Source organism: Aquarana catesbeiana, linkage group LG11 (genome assembly GCF_042186555.1).
Source record: "Aquarana catesbeiana isolate 2022-GZ linkage group LG11, ASM4218655v1, whole genome shotgun sequence".
NCBI lineage: Eukaryota > Metazoa > Chordata > Amphibia > Anura > Ranidae > Aquarana > Aquarana catesbeiana.
This window is the reverse complement of record NC_133334.1, coordinates 211,096,979-211,120,225: the sequence shown is the minus strand read 5'-3', so window position 1 is coordinate 211,120,225 and position 23,247 is coordinate 211,096,979. Positions and strand designations below refer to the sequence as shown.

At 41.9% G+C, this 23,247-nt stretch overlaps 4 non-coding genes across 4 annotated transcripts; 2 read left to right on the top strand and 2 right to left on the bottom strand.

The window, feature by feature from the left end:
- Positions 1-17,674: 17,674 nt before the first annotated feature.
- TRNAS-UGA (transfer RNA serine (anticodon UGA)) lies at positions 17,675-17,756 on the bottom strand. The gene has a single exon. It is a non-coding gene; the product is annotated as a tRNA-Ser (tRNA).
- An 882-nt stretch (positions 17,757-18,638) lies between these two features.
- On the top strand, positions 18,639-18,748 carry TRNAL-CAA (transfer RNA leucine (anticodon CAA)). Its single transcript has 2 exons — positions 18,639-18,676; positions 18,703-18,748. It is a non-coding gene; the product is annotated as a tRNA-Leu (tRNA).
- A 3,727-nt stretch (positions 18,749-22,475) lies between these two features.
- On the top strand, positions 22,476-22,547 carry TRNAQ-CUG (transfer RNA glutamine (anticodon CUG)). The gene has a single exon. It is a non-coding gene; the product is annotated as a tRNA-Gln (tRNA).
- A 315-nt stretch (positions 22,548-22,862) lies between these two features.
- Positions 22,863-22,934, bottom strand: TRNAD-GUC (transfer RNA aspartic acid (anticodon GUC)). Its single transcript has one exon. It is a non-coding gene; the product is annotated as a tRNA-Asp (tRNA).
- Between the last annotated feature and the right edge of the window lie 313 nt (positions 22,935-23,247).

Below are 23,247 nucleotides of genomic sequence, written 5' to 3'. Positions count from 1 at the left end.
CTACCATTCAAAATTCGCCATATATCCACCAGTTGGTTCTCGTGTAGTTTCTGTCTCAACCTTCTAAGTTGCACGTTATTCGTCCCCTGCACACCGGACGCACTATCCCACGTTGGTTCTAGACACACATTTAGATCCCCCATCACTATCAGACCCCCTTTCCTAAAATTTGTTAGTTTCTCCAGTGTACTTATCAGGAATTTTACTGTGTTTTTATTAGGGGCATAAATACTTGCAATAGTGCAATCCAACTCTCCTAAAGATCCCTTTATAAAAAGGAATCTTCCTTCCGTATCCTGCATTCTTCCATCTAATTTAAATTGTACTTCTTTTGCCATTCCTATTGCCACTCCTCTTGCTCTATTAGATATTGTATCTCCATAGTACCATGTCGGGAAATTTTTAGACCATAATCTGCTGTTCGATTCATATGTCAGATGAGTTTCTTGCAATGACACTATTCCTGCTCCCTGCTCTTTCAGTTCTCTTAATAAGTTGTATCTTTTAGAGGGTGAATTCAGGCCTTTAACGTTATATGTCAAAAATTTAAGAGTTGTCATGTTTGTCCCCTACCTGATAGCTACGCTTCTCTGGCTTAATTTGAGTTATATATGTTTTTTCCCTTTGCACCTTGTGTTCCCCCCCCTCCTTCCCACCCCTCACCTCTCCCCCCCCCTCCCGCCCCCCCCAATTCCCTCCCCCCCCACCCCCCAATTGGCCCCTCTTGGCCCCTAAAGTCATCCAGGATCTCCATCTGAGCCCTTTCTGAACCCCTTAATCAAAAGGTGGAGCTCCAGGTATTCAGCTTCTTCCCACTCCTTAGATTAGCTATTGGAGTGGGGTGGCCTGCCTATTCCATTCTTATCTTGACTTGATTTTCTTCTCTATTATTATCCCATCCCCCCCCCCTCTCCCCCCGGCTGGGGACTTAGTAAGTCCCCTAATCTTCTGGTGTCCAGCCTGGTAATTCCGGAATCTGAATGTCCAGCTTTTTACAAAATTCTTCTAATTCCTCCGGGAATCGTAATTTAGCAGACCTCCCTTCCTTATATCCTTTCAGACAGGCCGGGAATCCCCATGTATATTTGATGTTTTGTACTTTCATTAATTCCAATAGGGGTTTCAGCAATCTTCTTCTTATTAGGGTTTCTTGCGCGAGGTCTGCGTAGAACTGGATTTCTACTCCCTCGACCCTAATTGGTGGTTTTCCTTTCAGATTCCTCCAAATTTCCCATTTGTCTTCATAGAACCTGAATCTAACGATGATATCCCTTGGTCTTTCTGTCCTTGCTTCCCTGGCGTAACCCACTCGGTGTATCCTTTCTATCTTTAGACAGTCCTCCCCTTCTCTATTAATCAAGGGCCGGAGAATTGTAGTGATCCATTTCTTCAGATCTTCATCCTCTTTTTCTGGGACTGAGCGAATCCTGATGTTCTTCCGTCTATTTCTGTTCTCCTGGTCTTCCAGCTTATATAGTAGCATCTTTTGATTTTTCTGTGTTTCTTTCATTTGCTGTCTTAAACTTTCAATTTCTTGCTTTTGTTTATCAGTAGTTTTTTCCATATACTCCACTCTTTCTAATAAGTGACCCAGATCTCCTCTCAGATTTTGGATCTCCGTTTTTATCGAGTTTTCCATTTTCCAGAGCAGGTCGCTCATCTCTCCCTTGGTTAGTGTGGAGGTCCCTCCTGCTTCCCCATCAATCCCACTTACGTCCTGGTCCCCGTCTGTTGATAGATCATCTCTGGAGTGTTCTGGGGTGTCTCCTGTTTTTTTATCAGATCCCTTTTTTTTTCTATTTTGTTTTGGCTTTGTCTACCCAACTCCATACTCCTAGGGCTTGCTCCTTGTGTCATATATTGTTTTAAGGTACTGACTGTTGGTTTATCTTTATCTTTTGGGGATTTGGGGGCATTCCCCCTAGTTACTTTCGTTGTGTTTTTATTCATTTTATCTCCCTTTTTTGGCCCCCTAGTTCGCTTCCCCAGCCTGGTTTTCTTAATTTCCCTCCACTTCCGTGAAGGGAAGCCCTAGGACTTAAAAAGTCTATTTAGAGGGGTTTTTGCAGGTAGTGGGGTAGGAAACGGACAAAAAACATGGGGGGAGGGGCAAGGAGCGGGGGAGTGGCTTGGGGGTTCCACGACTTAATTGGTTAACTCTCTCCCTTCTGGCTTTCTCCCTACCAGCATCCCCCCTTCCCCTTCCCCTTTGGGGGACTTGTATGGTATATGAAGTAGTGTCCTTGTTACTGTTATTACTAATTGTTCCTCTATTTATGCCCCTTGGTTTAAATTCTAGTGATGGGGGGTTTTACCAAGTTACCGTCCTTTTCCCGCTCCGGCTTGTCCACTTGAGTTAATCCACCCCGTTTAATTGTGGGCTATTTTTTCCTCACACATACTTGGTATATATAGGGGGTAACCCCACAATCAGAAAGAAACCTTTAATAGTCCGTGTAGTTGGTTGCACGTCTCCCTTATTATTTGCACGAACCTCCTTTTCTAGTAACATTCAAATGTTCAAACAATGATCAAAAAGCATTACCAACCGTTCAGAGCACCATTAAGGACACCAACCAATAGACAGTTGTATACTTCACTCCATTATTGTTACCTTATTTCTGCTCTTCCTTGGAATATTTCTTCCCCTCTCATAGGGTAGCAATACTTACAGTCTTTTTAGGGTTATTTCATTCATCCGGGTGGGGGGGCATGTTGTATTCCCGGAAGGCCGGGGGGTGGAGGGTTCAGTATCTCGCCGTGCCAAAGGTCAGTCCTACGTGCGCTGTCCCCGCTGTATCAGATGATCTCCAGCATGTCTCCCGTTCCGTCTAATCGCGCAACGGCGGCTGCTATCTCTCCTCCTGCGGGGGGACGCTGCCTCTCATCACGCCGCCTGTATACCGGCTTCAGCATCTCTGCGTCCTTCTCTGATCTCGGCGGCCAGCTGACATTCCGGAGCTCCTCCCTCCGTGACGGACGTTACGTCCTCACGTCTTCTCCTCCCATCCCCCTAGCCTCTATTTGTTCTTTTAACTGTTATCATCTAAAGTAAAAGGAAAAGAAAATCCCAAATTTTGTGTTGACACCAGAACAGTAATAGAAGGTAAATCTTCCAATGGGGACACTAGTTCTGCACACCCCTAACCTAAAAGAGGCAGGATAACATACATATACGTGATCCTGCCTGCCCGTGCTACCCTGCCGCAGTAAATGTACTGTGGCCAGGCGGCAAGCGCTTAAACTTTTGCATAACTAGTGACCTAAAGGTTTCTATAAAAGGAAACCTAGAATATATAGGATTGAATATAGACATAGGTTTCAAATCAGTGGCTTATGCCGTGTACACACGACCGGACTCTCGGTCAGAATAGACTCCGATGGTCTTTCCGACGGAGTTCCGACGGAGTTCCGCTGAAACGGACTTGCCTACACACGATCACACCAAAGTCTGTTTGTTTAGAACGCGATGACGTACGACAGGACTAGAAAAAGGAAGTTCAATAGCCAGTAGCCAATAGCTGCCCTTGCGCCGTTTTTGGTCCGCCGGACTAGCATACAGACGAACGGTTTTCCCGACAGGAGTTGAGTCTGTCGGAAAGATTTGAAACATGTTCTATTTCTAGGTCCATCAGAATTTTCGAAATGAAAAGTCTGATGAAGCCCACACACGATCGGAATGTCCAACGGAATGATTCCGTCAGACCTTTTTTGCTGGAAAGTCCGGTCGTGTGTAAGCGGCATAAGGCTCCATTTACACCTGAGCCCTTTGGAATTGCATGATTCTGCCCACGATTCCAGAATCGCAGCAAAACGCGGGACATGTTTGCAATGCATACTAGCTCATTATGAAATACTTACCTTAGAACGAAGCCTAGGGTTGCCACCTTTTCTGAAAGTCAAACCCGAACACTTTAGCGGCACACAGTAATTTTTTTAATAATACAAACTATACATACATTTTGTGTTTTAATCATATGAAGTTAATCACAAGAGTCCCCCTTTACATCAGAGTTCACAGAGTTCCCATTTTACATCTGAACTCGCAGAGTTCCCTTACACTGTAAGGGGGGACTCTGCAGACTCTGGTGTAAGGGAGAAATCTGGGGACTCTGACATAAGGGATGCTCTGGGAACCCTGATTTAAAGTGGGAGTCCGGCGACGAATCTTTTTTTTTTTTTTTTTTAGGTCATTGAGACACTTTGCTAATCCCAAAATAATACTCACAGTTTGGGTGTAATATTTCCGCCTCTGTCTGTTTTCGTACTGAAGAATAACTTTAAAAATGTGATGCTGGCTGTTTCCATCTTACTTGTGGGCATGTGAAGCCCACAAGCATTGATTTCCTGGATGCGGTGAATGCTGTTCATTCACAGCTTGTTCACACGCATGATCATTGTTTCCACACTGAATGTTGGGAAGCCTGACACTAGGCTCCCAGGAGACAGTGCGGCGCCGGGGAAAGGCAATAAACACGCCTACTCCCATGGTAGGAGAGACAGGAAGTGCCACAATAAAGTACAATATAAAGGTAATTACAGCGATAAAAAAAATTTTCGCGCGGCATTTGAACATCTATGCAATTAAATGAAGGGGGTAAGATTAAGTTAAAAATTTGAGTGGAACCCCGCTTTAAGGGGGAACACTGAGAATTCCGATGTATGGAGAGGACTCTAATAAAAGGGGGAACACTTCGGCCTCTGATGTAAAGGGGAACTGATTTACCTTAGTGTACTCACCTAGAGGCCGGAGAGAGGGGGGGGGGAGACTTCAGTCACAGACAGGGATGAATGGTGAGCTCACTCACCCCTTGGCAATCAGCACCTCTCATCCAGATGTATATGTGGGTGCTGGGCTTCAAATTTCCCAACACCTCACGTGTATGTGTGTGTGTGTGTGTGTGTGTGTGTGTGTGTGTGTGTGTGTGTGTGTGTGTGTGACTGTTAGTGCTGGCTTTGGGCAGTGTGAAAGAGAGTTTAACAGACACTCTTGGCTTAGACAACTGCAGCCAGCAACCCTGTTGGGAAGCCATAGTCAGGTCTAAATAATGTGTCCAAGTTTCAGGCAGTCTGAAACCTGGACGCATGATTCAAAACCTGAACTGTCCGGGTGAATCCCGGACAGGTAGCAACCCTAACAAATCTCCCATACCACCTCCCGGTTACCGCTGGGGGAGCTGACATGTTCCCTCTGCATTACTTCCGGGTTTGCGGCTCTGGCGCTGTGAGCTGCGATGACGTCACTCCTACGCATGTTCTCCATTCCGGCAAGGAGCTCTGATTTTCCGGCAGCATCCGCCGGACCTTCAGAGCGCATGCACCGCTGACCTTAGTGGCTGCATGCAAGGTGAATATCTCCTAAACCGTACAGGTTTAGAAGATATTCATTTTACCTAGAGGTAAGCCTGTAGGTAAAAATCACAAAGCGGGACATACAACCACTTTAAAGAGGTTGTAAACCCTGGGGAAACAAAAACAAACAAAAGAAAAACTAGCTCATTATGAAATACCTTGGAACCGACACACCGCTGAGACGGCTGACATTTTTCCCGGAGTTTCTTCTGGGATCGCGGGCTCTGGCGCTGTGAGTGGTTGGAGCCGCGATGACGTCATTACCACCCATGCGCGTGGGAGCCACCAGTCACGGCACAGGGCTCTGAAGTAACGGCAAATATCTCCTAAATGGTGCAAGTTTAGGAGACATTTACACCAAACTACATCAAAGAGGCCAGCAGACTGTTAGCTGACACTGATACATATCTGAAACTACAGTCTGATCCTCTTCCAGAATTCCAACTAGAATTAAAGTCGCTTGTCCAAGAAGCGTGGCATAATGGAGTACTTACCAATAAAGAAAGACAATTCTTATTACCATCTGAATGCAGTACCCCCTACTTCTACCATCTCCCAAAGGTCCACAAATCCTTGGTGGACCCCCCTGGCAGACCAATTGTAGCTAGTACAAATAGCTTCAGTAATGGTTTGTCAATGTACATCGACTATTGTCTCCAACCCCTTGTGTGCCAGCTACCGTCCTATATTAAAGACTCTAATGATGTAATCACTGCCCTTCAGAACTATTCATGGGAAGAGGGCTACTGGTGGGCATCTCTCGATGTGTCCTCTCTATATACCTCAATACCCCATGATATAGGTTTGAGAGCCGTTCAACATTTCTTGACCAAGAGTGGCGATTTCAATTCGTTACAGTCACAATTCCTGGTACAAGCCACCGAGTTTTGCCTAAGACGTAATTACTTTACGTTTGGAGAACAATTCTATCTGCAGCGTACAGGTACCGCCATGGGAGCGAATTTTGCTCCGGTTTACGCGAATCTCACTATGGGCTACTGGGAGGAACATAACATCTGGGCTAACAATCCTTTTGCTGAACACATTGTCTTTTTTGGGCGCTACATTGATGACATTGTGGTCATTTGGAGTGGGAGCCCAGAGTTGTTTTCCTCCTTCGTGGCCCATTGTAACTCCAATACACTTGGTCTGGCTTTCACCCATGTTATAGATTCTCAGGAGCTTGTATTCCTAGATTTGGTCCTATTCCATGACCAACAGAGGATTCTCACTAGAAATCATGTTAAGCCAACAAGTGGCAACTCCTATCTTCATTTTAGAAGTTGCCACCACCCAGTATGGAAACGCAATATCCCTAGTGGCCAATTTTATAGACTTAGACGAAATTGCTCGAAATTGGAAGACTATGTTGAACAGGGAACAGTGATGACTAAGAAATTCCAAGAGAAAGGTTATCCACCTGATCTTATTAATGACGCTTTCCTGTCTCATCTGAATCCCCCTATTAGAGACAAGCATTCGAGTGACAATTTAAGAACCAATCAGACAGTCAGATTTATTTAGACTTTTAATGAGAATTACAAATCCATCTCTAATATAGTTAGAAAACACTTTGGTATTCTTCATCTGGACCAACGCCTTGCCCCGGTGCTACCCGAGATCCCACAAGTGATGTTCCGTAAAGCACGCACCATAAAAAACTTGCTAGCACCCAGTAAAATAACAAATAAACCGTCCAAATCTTTCCTTGATATCAGGTCCTATTTTCATGACAGAAAGGGCATATTCCAGTGCAAAAAGAAGGGGTGCCTTACTTGCCAATTTATCACTCATGGCACTAATATCATCACAACCAATACAGGCAAAAAATATGAGATTAGACAATTCATTACCTGTTCTACAGATTTTGTTGTATATGTTTTGCGTTGCCCTTGTGGGTTGGTCTACGTTGGCCGGACTATTCGTGCCTTACGGGCTAGAGTAGGTGACCACCGCAGACTAATTTCGAAGGGGTGCGATGAACATAGTGTACCCCGTCATTTCTTGTGTTTCCATGACAAGGACATCAGGTTCTTGGAGGTCTTTGTTATCGAAACTATCCTCAAAGGCACGCTAACCAATAATGAAAGATTCTCCCTGTTGTGCAAGCGTGAGGTCTTTTGGATCTACATGTTTGACTCGCTTGCCCCCAAGGGGTTGAACGAAGAACTAGAAACATGTAGTTTTGTGTAATTTTAATGAGAGTCTATATATATACCTTTTAGATCATCTCTGGGTTAATATTGATTTTAATAGGTTTTTAATATGTTTGATTATGTTTTTTATAGAAAAATGTTAAGTTTTTATGTTGAAGTATAAACTATGTGTTCCTTGGTTATATATTGTGTTTATTTTCATACTTTTATGTGAAGTAAGGCACGTATACCCATTGGTAAATTGCTTGGAGCTGAGGGGGTTAAGAAAGTGTTTCCACCGCTCAGGCTGACACTGACCCAGGTGTAAGTAGAAGTTTCAGAGCAGAAGAGCTCCAGGTGCTGGCTGAATGCTAGGCAAAGCAGGCTTGAATGGAGGAGAAGATTCGGATGCCGCACACCGGATGTAGTCAAAAAATTTTTTCACTTTATTGAAAAAATGGGATCATCAAAATAACAAGACTGTCATGCAGAAAGTACAGATAAGCTGACGCGTTTCGCACTCAGGACTGAGTGCTTACTCATAGCTAGCAAATATTAAAAAGACAAACTTTTATATAGCTCAATGGGGTATCACATGATTGCCCAATTAGATGGTCATTGAGTCTCAGCTGGAAGCCGATTTAATGAGGTCTTGGCATCTGCTGGCTATTTGGTGTGTTGACTGATTGAGAAATGTTTTCAAAACCGTGACATGTAAATAGATGACAAAGAAGGTGAAAAAAGATGTGTATATGCACATGTGTAGGCAAAAAATATATATGTGTGTATATATATATGGTGAATCCTATCAATAAACGTGTATATAATAATGAATATACTTCTATAACGTGTACATATAAAAGGTGATAAGTATCAAAAAAAGGGAATTACTATTAGGTGAAAGGAAAAAATGTGTAAAAAAATATTTCTCATTAAAAAAGAGAAAATATATTAATAAAAATATTCAGACAACGTGCAAAGTAAATGTGAAGAATGAATGTAATAAAACTATATGTGAACAAAATATATAAATATGATGAAGCTCTCTGTAATATGCCGGTGAAGTGGATGAAACTCTCTATAATAAGCCAGAATAATACAGGTGAAATATAGAGCAATGTGACCTGAAATAATGCGTGATATGCCCGCGGTTGATAACAAGGTACATATAGGGCCCTATAATATTAGAAATAAACTGTGGGATTCAAAGACATAAAATCACGCTGATAAGGGTTGCCCTGATCTGGTCAAATGGCAGTGATATATGCAGGGTCCCAGTAGACTGACTTGTAACGTAGTGATTCTAAATGATGAGCCTGGCCGAGAGCAGGGTGTGTGTGGAATTTCAGGAATGAAGCAGCTGTGTTCAAGGTAATAGAACGCCGCTAATCTGTATCACACTAAATGTCTAGATGGAATTATAATGATGGTAATAAAGTTGGTAGAGGTCTCGGCCAGTCACCTAAGTTTAAGGGGTCACAAAAAGGGACAAATGAAAAACAAATAAGGTACTATAGGCTGGGATACGAAGGCATAAAATCACGCTGATCAGGGTTGCCCTGATCTGGTCAAATGGCAGTGATATATGCAGGGTCCCAGTAGACTGACTTATAGCGTAGTGATTCTAAATGATGAACCTGGCCATGAGCAGGGTGTGTGTGGAATTTCAGGAGTGAAGCAGCGGTTTTTCAAAATAATAGAGCGCCGCTAATCTATGTCACACTAAATGTCTAGATGGAATTATAATGATGGTAATAAAGTTGGGGGTGGTCTCGGCCAGTCACTCGAGTTTAAGGGGTCACAAAAAAGGAAAAATGAAAAACAAGTAAGATACTCCAGGCTGGACGAAAATGTTACCAGACTGAGATCGTAAAAATTATCCGGACAGACAATTAAGTTAAAAATATGTTAGTATGTGATCCATCTCGGGTGGCTCATATAAAAGCATGTCTCAGTATATGTGTGTCAGCAAATGCCAAGACCTCCAAAGAAAACATATTAGAATGATACATCTTATGAGTCCACTAATACAATGCTCATATATTAACACCGGCAAGTGAAACAGATGAAAACAGGCATATAATGATCGGCGTGGATCCAATCTATAGAGACTATGAGAAGAAATGTTATAATGCTGCATTCTAAAGAGAAACAACTACATATTCATATTGCAACATTACACTCGCAAAATAAGCACTGAACACAAACGATACAATGTATGTCAGCTTATGTACATATAAATAAATGGAAAAAGGTCCCCCGAGCGGGGTTTTTAGGCAGCTAACCATAGATATGAACAAGGCATTAAATAAAATATTAAAGTGCTTTATTGAAGGGTAATGAATGAATGTAACAACATATAAATATAAATTGGGAGCTCCAGTGGGGAAATACCCATACCAAATATATATAATAGCAAACATAGGTTATACACAGCATATGATAAGGCTATTGCATAACAATCCTGACGCGTTTCGACCCATGAATTTTGGGGTCTCTTCAGAGGATGAGTTTGCTACAAAAAAAAAGGAAAAATTTATAACAGTATGTCCAGCTTATTTAAAAGAATTACAGCATAGGCAAGTTTGTTTAGCAACACTTTGCACATAATTACCACTGAGTTTGGATGTACCCCTCGATCAGAGCCTCCCCACACAGCAGCCAGACCATCCAGTGTGCCCGCACGTAGCAGCACCCCAGGAAGAAGGGGGAACAGGAATCCACTTGATATGGCTTGCAAGGAGTCACACGTATAATTGCCCCCTCACCAACACACCACTGGGGGGTGGGGCCGGAACCTACGAAAATTGTCAGAGCGTTAGCTGCTGAATATACCCATATAGGTTAGTAGTTAGATTTAACTATTGGGCGGTCAGAAAGTGTTGTAATAATCTATTGCAACTTGAATTGATCATGTGAAGGATAATAGAATGAGTAAAGTGACTATATTGGTATAACCAATATAGAATATGTCAGGGATGACCTTGTCCTTAAATGCTGACAATGGCAGTGATAGGAAGAGAAGTGAAGGATGTGCACAGTGAATGTGATGTGTGAATTTGAGGAAAAAGTGCATGATATTGCCAAGTATCTAAGTCTACGGCATCCAGAGCTAGTGTGCACATAAATCAAAATTAAATATAAGTAAAATATTATTCTATGGGGTCTGACAAAGCATTGATAATCAGAGGTATCATAAGTTCTTACTCACTCCTACTGTTGAGGAAAAGAGTCTGGCCGTCCAAGGAGGAAGTGGAGGGATCACACCCAAATCCACCCTCATTAAATAGTGTCCTTAATTAGTACTGAAATTAACAACAGGTATCGTTTCTTCCGCCCCTTAACCCCGGAGTGTAGAGGGAGACTATGGCCGCCATTGGCAGGCCTCGTGTGGCTCCCTCGGCATCCATCAAGGCGAAGCCCCGACATCTGTCGTCACCTTCGCCGTAAAATACGTGACATCATGAGGCCGCACGCACATGCGAACCGCACATGCGCGCACACCGCACGCAATGTCCGAAGGTGATGAGGGATGCCGCCGGCAGGGTAATCACACCCGTGGGCGGCCGACCCGGGAATCCGGCCATCCAAGGGGAGAGACAAGGGGAGCGCAGGTGACTGAGCTCCCCACCCTGCCGGGAAGACACATCAGGGAACATGATCCCCGACCCAGGGAGCATGCGACAGTGCAGGCATCACAGGGGCCCCGATGGCGCAAGCTGCAAGCGGGGAGGCGCCGATCGAGAGGCACACAAACGAGCTCACATATGCGATTTGTGAAAAACAACAAATGACAAAAGTTTTCTACATGATTACTTATTAATAATACAAGGTAAACATTAGAAACTGTGCACTGACAATTCTAACAATATTCCCAAAAGTATGTAAGAACCACAGCCACCCAGAAATGGCAACAAAATTTCAACGTTTAAATAGATTTGTTTGAAAGGACATAACTCTCAAATACACAAAAATATCTCCCAGATACACAAAAAAAGCTGGACATACTGTTATAAATTTTTCCTTTTTTTTGTAGCAAACTCATCCTCTGAAGAGACCCCAAAATTCATGGGTTGAAACGCGTCAGGATTGTTATGCAATAGCCTTATCATATGCTGTGTATAACCTATGTTTGCTATTATATGTATTTGGTATGGGTATTTCCCCACTGGAGCTCCCAATTTATATTTATATGTTGTTACATTCATTCATTACCCTTCAATAAAGCACTTTAATATTTTATTTAATGCCTTGTTCATATCTATGGTTAGCTGCCTAAAAACCCCGCTCGGGGGACCTTTTTCCATTTTTTTGTCCATATTGGGGTGAGCAGCATTGACTCCTTAATGTGTCTTCCCTCTTTGCTATACAAATTTGGGTGGTTAAACACCCCTTCCCCCATTTGACACATGGGAGTTAGACATGAGCTGTGCACTGTCTGTTCTCCTGTATATATCCCTCTGTGTTAATCCTAGACACCACATTAGATTATATCCATATATTTTCCAAAAATGTGTTAAATCGCATGTTAAATCGCACATTAGGATTTTAAGTAGACTCTCAATAAGAGGACTAAATTGGAATTATATTTCTTCCCTTGAGCTCACTAAATCAGTTACGCTCTTGTATTGTGAGTCTGTATTATTATTATACTTAATCGAGTCTATAATCCATAGCCTTGTTCGTGGTTACGAATAGAGTAAAATCGCATCGCAACCGTGAGCAATGAGGGATCCACTGGATCCGATGCAAATTTCCTTATCTGGGTTGTTATACACTTACTATTTTGTGTATCTGGGAGATATTTTTGTGTATTTGAGAGTTATGTCCTTTCAAACAAATCTATTTAAACGTTGAAATTATGTTGCCATTTCTGGGTGGCTGTGGTTCTTACATACTTTTGGGAATATTGTTAGAATTGTCAGTGTGCAGTTTCTAATGTTTACCTTGTATTATTAATAAGTAATCATGTAGAAAACTTTTGTCATTTGTTGTTTTTCACAAATCGCATATGTGAGCTCGTTTGTGTGCCTCTTGATCGGCGCCTCCCCGCTTGCAGCTTGCGCCATCGGGGCCCCTGTGATGCCTGCACTGTCACATGCTCCCTGGGTCGGGGATCATGTTCCCTGATGTGTCTTCCCGGCAGGGTGGGGAGCTCAGTCACCTGCGCTCCCCTTGTCTCTCCCCTTGGATGGCCGGATTCCCGGGTCGGCCGCCCACGGGTGTGATTACCCTGCCGGCGGCATCCCTCATCACCTTCGGACATTGCGTGCGGTGTGCGCGCATGTGCGGTTCGCATGTGCGTGCGGCCTCATGATGTCACGTATTTTACGGCGAAGGTGACGACAGATGTCGGGGCTTCGCCTTGATGGATGCCGAGGGAGCCACACGAGGCCTGCCAATGGCGGCCATAGTCTCCCTCTACACTCCGGGGTTAAGGGGCGGAAGAAACGATACCTGTTGTTAATTTCAGTACTAATTAAGGACACTATTTAATGAGGGTGGATTTGGGTGTGATCCCTCCACTTCCTCCTTGGACGGCCAGACTCTTTTCCTCAACAGTAGGAGTGAGTAAGAACTTATGATACCTCTGATTATCAATGCTTTGTCAGACCCCATAGAATAATATTTTACTTATATTTAATTTTGATTTATGTGCACACTAGCTCTGGATGCCGTAGACTTAGATACTTGGCAATATCATGCACTTTTTCCTCAAATTCACACATCAAATTCACTGTGCACATCCTTCACTTCTCTTCCTATCACTGCCATTGTCAGCATTTAAGGACAAGGTCATCCCTGACATATTCTATATTGGTTATACCAATATAGTCACTTTACTCATTCTATTATCCTTCACATGATCAATTCAAGTTGCAATAGATTATTACAACACTTTCTGACCGCCCAATAGTTAAATCTAACTACTAACCTATATGGGTATATTCAGGAGCTAACGCTCTGACAATTTTCGTAGGTTCCGGCCCCACCCCCCAGTGGTGTGTTGGTGGGGGGGCAATTATACGTGTGACTCCTTGCAAGCCATATCAAGTGGATTCCTGTTCCCCCTTCTTCCTGGGGTGCTGCTACGTGCGGGCACACTGGATGGTCTGGCTGCTGTGTGGGGAGGCTCTGATCGAGGGGTACATCCAAACTCAGTGGTAATTATGTGCAAAGTGTTGCTAAACAAACTTGCCTATGCTGTAATTCTTTTAAATAAGCTGGACATACTGTTATAAATTTTTCCTTTTTTTTTTTGTAGCAAACTCATCCTCTGAAGAGACCCCAAAATTCATGGGTCGAAACGCGTCAGGATTGTTATGCAATAGCCTTATCATATGCTGTGTATAACCTATGTTTGCTATTATATGTATTTGGTATGGGTATTTCCCCACTGGAGCTCCCAATTTATATTTATATGTTGTTACATTCATTCATTACCCTTCAATAAAGCACTTTAATATTTTATTTAATGCCTTGTTCATATCTATGGTTAGCTGCCTAAAAACCCCGCTCGGGGGACCTTTTTCCATTTATTTATATGTACATAAGCTGACATACATTGTATCGTTTGTGTTCAGTGCTTATTTTGCGAGTGTAATGTTGCAATATGAATATGTAGTTGTTTCTCTTTAGAATGCAGCATTATAACATTTCTTCTCATAGTCTCTATAGATTGGATCCACGCCGATCATTATATGCCTGTTTTCATCTGTTTCACTTGCCGGTGTTAATATATGAGCATTGTATTAGTGGACTCATAAGATGTATCATTCTAATATGTTTTGTTTGGAGGTCTTGGCATTTGCTGACACACATATACTGAGACATGCTTTTATATGAGCCACCCGAGATGGATCACATACTAACATATTTTTAACTTAATTGTCTGTCCGGATAATTTTTACGATCTCAGTCTGGTAACATTTTCGTCCAGCCTGGAGTATCTTACTTGTTTTTCATTTGTCCTTTTTTGTGACCCCTTAAACTCGGGTGACTGGCCGAGACCACCCCCAACTTTATTACCATCATTATAATTCCATCTAGACATTTAGTGTGACATAGATTAGCGGCGCTCTATTATTTTGAAAAACCGCTGCTTCACTCCTGAAATTCCACACACACCCTGCTCATGGCCAGGTTCATCATTTAGAATCACTACGCTATAAGTCAGTCTACTGGGACCCTGCATATATCACTGCCATTTGACCAGATCAGGGCAACCCTGATCAGCGTGTTTTTATGCCTTCGTATCCCAGCCTATAGTACCTTATTTGTTTTTCATTTTTCCCTTTTTGTGACCCCTTAAACTTAGGTGACTGGCCGAGACCTCTACCAACTTTATTACCATCATTATAATTCCATCTAGACATTTAGTGTGATACAGATTAGCGGCGTTCTATTACCTTGAACACAGCTGCTTCATTCCTGAAATTCCACACACACCCTGCTCTCGGCCAGGCTCATCATTTAGAATCACTACGTTACAAGTCAGTCTACTGGGACCCTGCATATATCACTGCCATTTGACCAGATCAGGGCAACCCTTATCAGCGTGATTTTATGTCTTTGAATCCCACAGTTTATTTCTAATATTATAGGGCCCTATATGTACCTTGTTATCAACCGCGGGCATATCACGCATTATTTCAGGTCACATTGCTCTATATTTCACCTGTATTATTCTGGCTTATTATAGAGAGTTTCATCCACTTCACCGGCATATTAAAGAGAGCTTCATCATATTTATATATTTTGTTCACATATAGTTTTATTACATTCATTCTTCACATTTACTTTGCACGTTGTCTGAATATTTTTATTAATATATTTTCTCTTTTTTAATGAGAAATATTTTTTTACACATTTTTTCCTTTCACCTAATAGTAATTCCCTTTTTTTGATACTTATCACCTTTTATATGTACACGTTATAGAAGTATATTCATTATTATATACACGTTTATTGATAGGATTCACCATATATATATACACACATATATATTTTTTGCCTACACATGTGCATATACACATCTTTTTTCACCTTCTTTGTCATCTATTTACATGTCACGGTTTTGAAAACATTTCTCAATCAGTCAACACACCAAATAGCCAGCAGATGCCAAGACCTCATTAAATCGGCTTCCAGCTGAGACTCAATGACCATCTAATTGGGCAATCATGTGATACCCCATTGAGCTATATAAAAGTTTGTCTTTTTAATATTTGCTAGCTATGAGTAAGCACTCAGTCCTGAGTGCGAAACGCGTCAGCTTATCTGTACTTTCTGCATGACAGTCTTGTTATTTTGATGATCCCATTTTTTCAATAAAGTGAAAAAAATTTTTGACTACAACCGGTATGCGGCATCCGAATCTTCTCCTCCATTCAAGCCAGCTGAGGGGGTTAACATTGGAGATCTTTGTTTCTTCCCTGTGCCTATTTCATTTTTTTTTTTTTTTTTGCCCATTAAGCCCCTCCCCTTTCCCCTCCCCTTAATCCCAACTTACCTATTTAAACCCTGCGAGTTGCCTATTTTCCTTGACTATGACAAAGCGCTCATGCGCGAAACGCGTCGTCAAGGCAACCTCTCTCCCCCCCCCTACATGGCAGAGGCCCCAGCTTGAGTTCTTCACTGCGATTTTTCATCCATTCACATTTTTTTTTTTTTTTTTTTTTTTTGTGAAGCCGCTTTTTTCACCAGCAAGCATTTCCTGCAAATTCACCATCTTCACTACCCCATCTGGGTGGGGCAGCTTCGCTTTTACATCCATTGATTCAATTATTTTATTTTTATTATATTTTTTTACCCATTGCAATATCCATTTTTTCATATGACTGTTGGCCATCTCCCCAGGCAGGTCAGGCTGATGTGAGCTCCATCAGCCTGCCGCCACCAATTCCCCCGTCAGAGGGCCTCTCAGTGTCAGTTCCGACCTCAGCGCAGTGTCACCAGGTCTCACTGATGAGACTTCACCTCTGTGGAGACACGTCCCAGCCTAGCAGCGGTTCCGTTTTACTTCTCAGACGCTACAGCGGCTCCCCTGTGCTGACGTCATCCTCCATTGACACACAGCTCCGGCCAGGCTGTTCTCCGCACGGCGGAGCTACACATCTCCACACGGCGGCCACTTCACTTCTACTTCAGCCCGGTTATTCCTCATGGCGCCAAGGTCTTCACCATATGAGGCAGCTCTGAGCCCTCTTACCTGCCTGTGAGTACTTTGACATATCTCCACCACCTTGCCTCCATTCACCTGCTTTGAGCCCATATGTTTGCTTTCACACTTTACACAGCAGTCTCCGTATACTTTCATTAGATGGATCTCCGGTGGTAACCTCCTGCTGTTTGATGCCTCTGTCACCTTTTTGATGTCTATTTGATCAATTACAACATCACCAAGAGTCTGTAATTTTTTAATAGTCTTTATCGTGTGCTTTTTTGTTTTTAAACAGAGCCTCTGAACCTGGTTTTTTTGCAGTAAATATTGTTACTTTGGACTATTGCTAACCACTGGCTCATTATTGGTTCATTAAAAACCATAAACTTTTATACTTGTTGTATTTTGTTTTCCAACAATAGCCTGAGCGCTGGACATTTTATATGTTGCTTCCTAGTATGATCTGTTTTCACCAATTACAGTTTGTCTAGCAGCACGGGATATTACTATTATGTTTATTGTAGTTTCTAGTTTCCTGTTTCATCCCTGTATATGCATTAATAATTTTTGAATGGATGGTACAGGCTATACATCTATTTTATATGTTTGTTACATTCTCTGGGTGACCTACCACTGGCGCTAGGTTACTCTTCTCTGTGTTTTTCCATGCACAACGCAAAGATGAGGCAAACTGCATGACTTTCAATAGGTGTCGCTCACATAAATGTGCTGCGTTGATGTGGGCTGTGGTAAAATGATGCAGGCCTCTTATCGCATCGCATCGTATATTACCGCACTGCAGTGCATAGACTTGACTGAAGTGCTATTTTGTGACACTTCAAATAAAGTTACAAAATAAAGAAAACAGCGCACTGTTCCACCCCACCAGTGTCTGTGTGTTGTATTCTGGAGCAGGTGTAAATTTAGATTCAATCCCAATGGAAAGTACAATTATAGACTGCTATAAAAAATTTTAATCTCAAAAACCATTAGCTGTTTAGCTCAAGGGTGGGAAAAAACTAAACGTAGTCGGCAGGATTCGAACCTGCGCGGGGAAACCCCAATGGATTTCAAGTCCATCGCCTTAACCACTCGGCCACGACTACAAGCTACTGTGATACTGTGATACTGTGATACTGTGATACTGTGATACTGTGATACTGTTTACATATTACTGATATACCGCATTCTGAACACATCTTCCCTCCTAGCTCTATGGGGTACTCTATAGACGGGAACGTTATAATAGTTTCCCGCGCTCGGACCATCTCTTATACAACATGCAGGTACGCAATATGCTAATTCCATGGTTGACACAACCAGATTTGCTGTATATGACAACATTGCCCTCTATTCTAAAGATCTAGCCTAAAATTGTGCGTCATAATATGTACTTTGACGCACACAACATTTAGCTCTATAATTAACATCTAAGGATCTTAAATTGGGTAGATTGTAGTTGCGTAAACTATCAGGATTTGACACACATGTTGGCATGGATAAATATGATTGTAGAAATACGGATCTTAGCAGAGAACAATAAATGAATGCGTACAACATAGCACATTTTGCACTTAACACCCGCAAGCAACGCAACTGGCGTGTAACTACTTACGTCATAATTACGTACATGGACCGGGCTGCCACCTAGTGGCTGTGTGTGCCATTATCCGCCACCTAGCGGTTTTTGCTTCATCATCTGCCACCTAGTGGCTGTGTGCCGTCCTGTGCTCCACTCCCGGTTCAGGGCTTGTTTTATTAGTGTGATGCTCGTATTGGCGCAGAGGACGCCAGAATTGTAGGATGATAATTCTAGGCTGTATCAGCTCCTTTTGCAATGCACAGTTCTATAGAACTCATCTATACTAATGCTGTTCTTTAAAGAGACAGTTTCAGCAACTAAGATGTTTATATATATATATATATATATTCTGTTTTACACAGATGTAAACTGTGTATTATTTTAATTAGAAAGATATAAACTCAATGTCAGGATGGCCGAGTGGTCTAAGGCGCCAGACTCAAGAGTAACATTCTTCCTAACAATGGGTGTTCTGGTCTCCGAATGGAGGCGTGGGTTCAAATCCCACTTCTGACATATTTACTCCTTTTTTCATCTGATTTATCACAGACTGAAAAAAAAAATGATTGCATAATCCATTAAAAATGAATTAACCGCTTCCGGATCATCCGCCGCAGTTTTACTGTGGCAGGTTGGCTGCCCTGCGCGAAATCACATTACTGTACGTGTATATGAGTGGGTGGTGCTGCGCTGATCCTTGGTGTGAAGACAGGTGAACATAAAATAATAAATGCGCTAGGTGAAAAAATGGTGAAATAACATAAAAGTGAAGGATATTGTGTATGACAAAGGTTAAAAAATTATAAATGTTCAATATCTTCAATAATGCATAGAGAATGGCATAAGTATATTAAAATAAAATATCACTTCAATCACGTAAAATAGAATCCACATAATTACAATACAAAAACGTGGTGGTGGGGCTGCCAAAGCACCAGTGACTAGCTCTGAGTTTAAGAAAGAATAAGGTGCATAATAAACGTACATCTATAATTAGACCAGCAAAGTGTATAGTGTGGACAAAAGGTGCTATGTGCAACTCAAGATTGGAGGAGTGGTAACTTACTATTTCTATATAAGGTGCATATTGTGCATGCTGACATCAAATAATGGAAGAAGGTAAGAAGTTTTTTTAAAAATGAGAAAAAAAATATATTATTTTGCATAAAAAGCATAAGAAGAAAGTCCTTTTAATAAAATGTGACAGCAACGTGCTAACATGCACACGTTGCAATTAAAGTGCTGAAAAACGCATCCATATGATGCACAGGAACAGTCCTTGTGTATGGTTGTGACAGCAACGTCCTGGCATGCACACGTTGTAATTAAAGTGCTGGGGTGAATCACATCAAGTGTTTTCTTCGTGTGCTAGACCACTTTGGTGGGTAATGGCCCCTTACCTTCAGGTAATAGGGCAAAAGCATGTAACAAGAGAGCTGTTTAGGACGTCCGCCTATGGGTTCCAGCGCGTCCCTCTCTATCCTGGATCCTGGGTTGGAGTTCCCTCAGGTGTGGTGCAGGGGGGTTGTATTCATAGGGGGTAATCGGCAGAAGAGAAGCCAATAGTGTAATCCAGTTTTGATTAAAAGTAACACTCTTTATTGTAAAATTACAGGTACTCACATAAAAATTGAGAAGCAGTGGTATCAATCCAACGAGCAGCGAGCTCGTGTGCCTCTGTTTGTGTTTGCAGCCTGTCTCGTCCCTACGCGTGACGTCACACCACGTGACTTCATCCTGGTGTGACGTCACGCGTAGGGACGAGACAGGCTGCAAACACAAACAGAGGCACACGAGCTCGCTGCTCGTTGGATTGATACCACTGCTTCTCAATTTTTATGTGAGTACCTGTAATTTTACAATAAAGAGTGTTACTTTTAATCAAAACTGGATTACACTATTGGCTTCTCTTCTGCCGATTACCCCCTATGAATACAACCCCCCTGCACCACACCTGAGGGAACTCCAACCCAGGATCCAGGATAGAGAGGGACGCGCTGGAACCCATAGGCGGACGTCCTAAACAGCTCTCTTGTTACATGCTTTTGCCCTATTACCTGAAGGTAAGGGGCCATTACCCACCAAAGTGGTCTAGCACACGAAGAAAACACTTGATGTGATTCACCCCAGCACTTTAATTGCAACGTGTGCATGCCAGGACGTTGCTGTCACAACCATACACAAGGACTGTTCCTGTGCATCATATGGATGCATTTTTCAGCACTTTAATTACAACGTGTGCATGTTAGCACGTTGCTGTCACATTTTATTAAAAGGACTTTCTTCTTATGCTTTTTATGCAAAATAATATATTTTTTTTCTCATTTTTAAAAAAACTTCTTACCTTCTTCCATTATTTGATGTCAGCATGCACAATATGCACCTTATATAGAAATAGTAAGTTACCACTCCTCCAATCTTGAGTTGCACATAGCACCTTTTGTCCGCACTATACACTTTGCTGGTCTAATTATAGATGTACGTTTATTATGCACCTTATTCTTTCTTAAACTCAGAGCTAGTCACTGGTGCTTTGGCAGCCCCACCACCACGTTTTTGTATTGTAATTATGTGGATTCTATTTTAGGTGATTGAAGTGATATTTTATTTTAATATACTTATGCCATTCTCTATGCATTATTGAAGATATTGAACATTTATAATTTTTTAACCTTTGTCATACACAATATCCTTCACTTTTATGTTATTTCACCATTTTTTCACCTAGCGCATTTATTATTTTATGTTCACCTGTCTTCACACCAAGGATCAGCGCAGCACCACCCACTCATATACATTTATCTAAATTCTAAAAGGTCAGGTGTTTACCTTATTGGTGTATGCGGCTTTTCCACCCCTAGCCTCTTCCATAACAGATAGCGCGGGAATAATTCCCCTTATTTATACATTACTGTACGTGATTGCGAAGGGTCCAGATAGCAGGTGCGCGTGCCCCCGCTGCACGGCGGGGGTGCCGATGCTCGTGGCGGACGGTCGCGATGACCGCCAGCCACGAGCGATCGTTACCAGGAGACACAGAACAGAAGTCCCTCCCCCTTCAGTTAGAATCACCTCCCAGGGAACACAGTTAACCCCTTCACCATCCCCTAGTGTTTAACCCCTTCACTGCCAGTGACATTTTTACAGTAATCAATGCATTTTTAATCGCACTGATTTATTAATGCAAATGGTTCCAAAAATGTGTTGTCCGATGTGTCCGCCATAATGTCGCAGTCACTATAAAAATCGCAGATCGCTGCCATTACTAGTAAAAAAAAAAAAAATTAAAAATAAAAATGCAATAAGTCTATACCCTATTTTGTAGACACTAAAACTTTTGCGCAAACCAATCAATATACACTTATTGCGATTTTTTTTTTTACCAAAAATATGTAGAATACGTATCGGCCTAAACTGAGGATTTTTTTTTTTTATATATATTTTTGGGGGATATTTATTATAGCAAAAAGTAAAAAAGAATGCGTTTTTTTTTCAAAATTGACGCTCTTTTTTTTTATAGCGCAAAAAATAAAAACAGCAGAGGCGATCAAATACCACCAAAAGAAAGCTCTATATGTGGGAAAAAAGGACGTCAATTTTGTTTGGGTACAACGTCGCACGATCGCACAATTGTCAGTTAAAGCAACGCAGTGCCAAAATGCAAAAAGTGCTCTGGTCAGGAAGGGAGTAAATCCTTCCGGGGCTGAAGTGGTTAGCCCCTTGTGGACCACAGAAACAACATGGCGGCGCAAAATCGATTCATGGAAGGGCATGATGAGAGGACCTCAGCGGGACAATGCTGGATTCAGTGGATGGGTGAGTAACTGAAAAGTGCAGATCCCACCTACAGGTAAGCGGGGGTAAAAGAAAACGGGGACAAAACACTGAGAAAATATAAGCAGGAATTTTTCTTTAAATTTATTGTGAGCACAACACTTCTTTCTGTTAATAATCCTACAGCTGCTCATCAAAATAGTACTAAATAGTAATCAAATGAACTACTTGGCACACTCATCCTTGTGCTTTGCTTTGGAACTGTAGAGGGGTGGATGGGAAGAGCCTGATCATTTCACTAATTAGTTTTCTTTGTTGAGTCAGCTAATTATGTTTGCCCACAATTGGCTCATTGTCTAATGTTTTTTTAAAGAGAGTTATTTTTTTCTGTGTAAATTTAACAATAAAAGGGTAATGGCATATACATACTGCGTTTCATAAAAAAAAATTGCGGTCTTTACATACATGAGGTTCCATGGTGTAATGGTTAGCACTCTGGACTCTGAATCCAGCGATCCGAGTTCAAATCTCGGTGGGACCTTAGTTTAGTTTTCATTCTGTTTTCTTCATCCAAGTATCTAAGTATATAGAAAAAATATAGATGTCTTGAATGCCATAGAAAACCCTAAGAAAGCTGAAAATATATTAAAGCAATTCACATTTGGATGGGTACAAATTAATTTCACGAATGTGCAAGAACAGCATTGCTTGAATTATACTGATATGCCTGTAAGATATAGTACACTGTAGTGGAAATAAAATAGTGTTAAATCTAAGCTCTAATATTATTAAAGTGATGTGAGAATTATTTTAATATCTATGAAATCTATCTATATCTATGAAAAAAAATTTGTACCTCCCCGTCGGGGAATCGAACCCCGGTCTCCCGCGTGACAGGCGGGGATACTTACCACTATACTAACGAGGAGTGGCTATAAATAACTTGCTGAGCTTTCTGGCTAAAACTGAGAACTGGCCAGCTTGCTACATGAAGTAAAGGTTAAAGTTGAATTTCAATTATTAAGGGAAAATGCACTTATACGCTCATTTATTGTGATACTCCCTTCTTGTTGTAAACATTTTTTTTTCCTGGGAGCAGGTACCTGTACCCCCCCAAAAAATAAAAAAGTGATCTGAGCTGAAGTTTGGTCTTCTCTCCCTGCCCGCAACCTTCTGGGACACGTCACGGGTTTCAGGAGGCTGCGGGACCATTCAGATAGTGCAGCTCATGCATGCGCAGT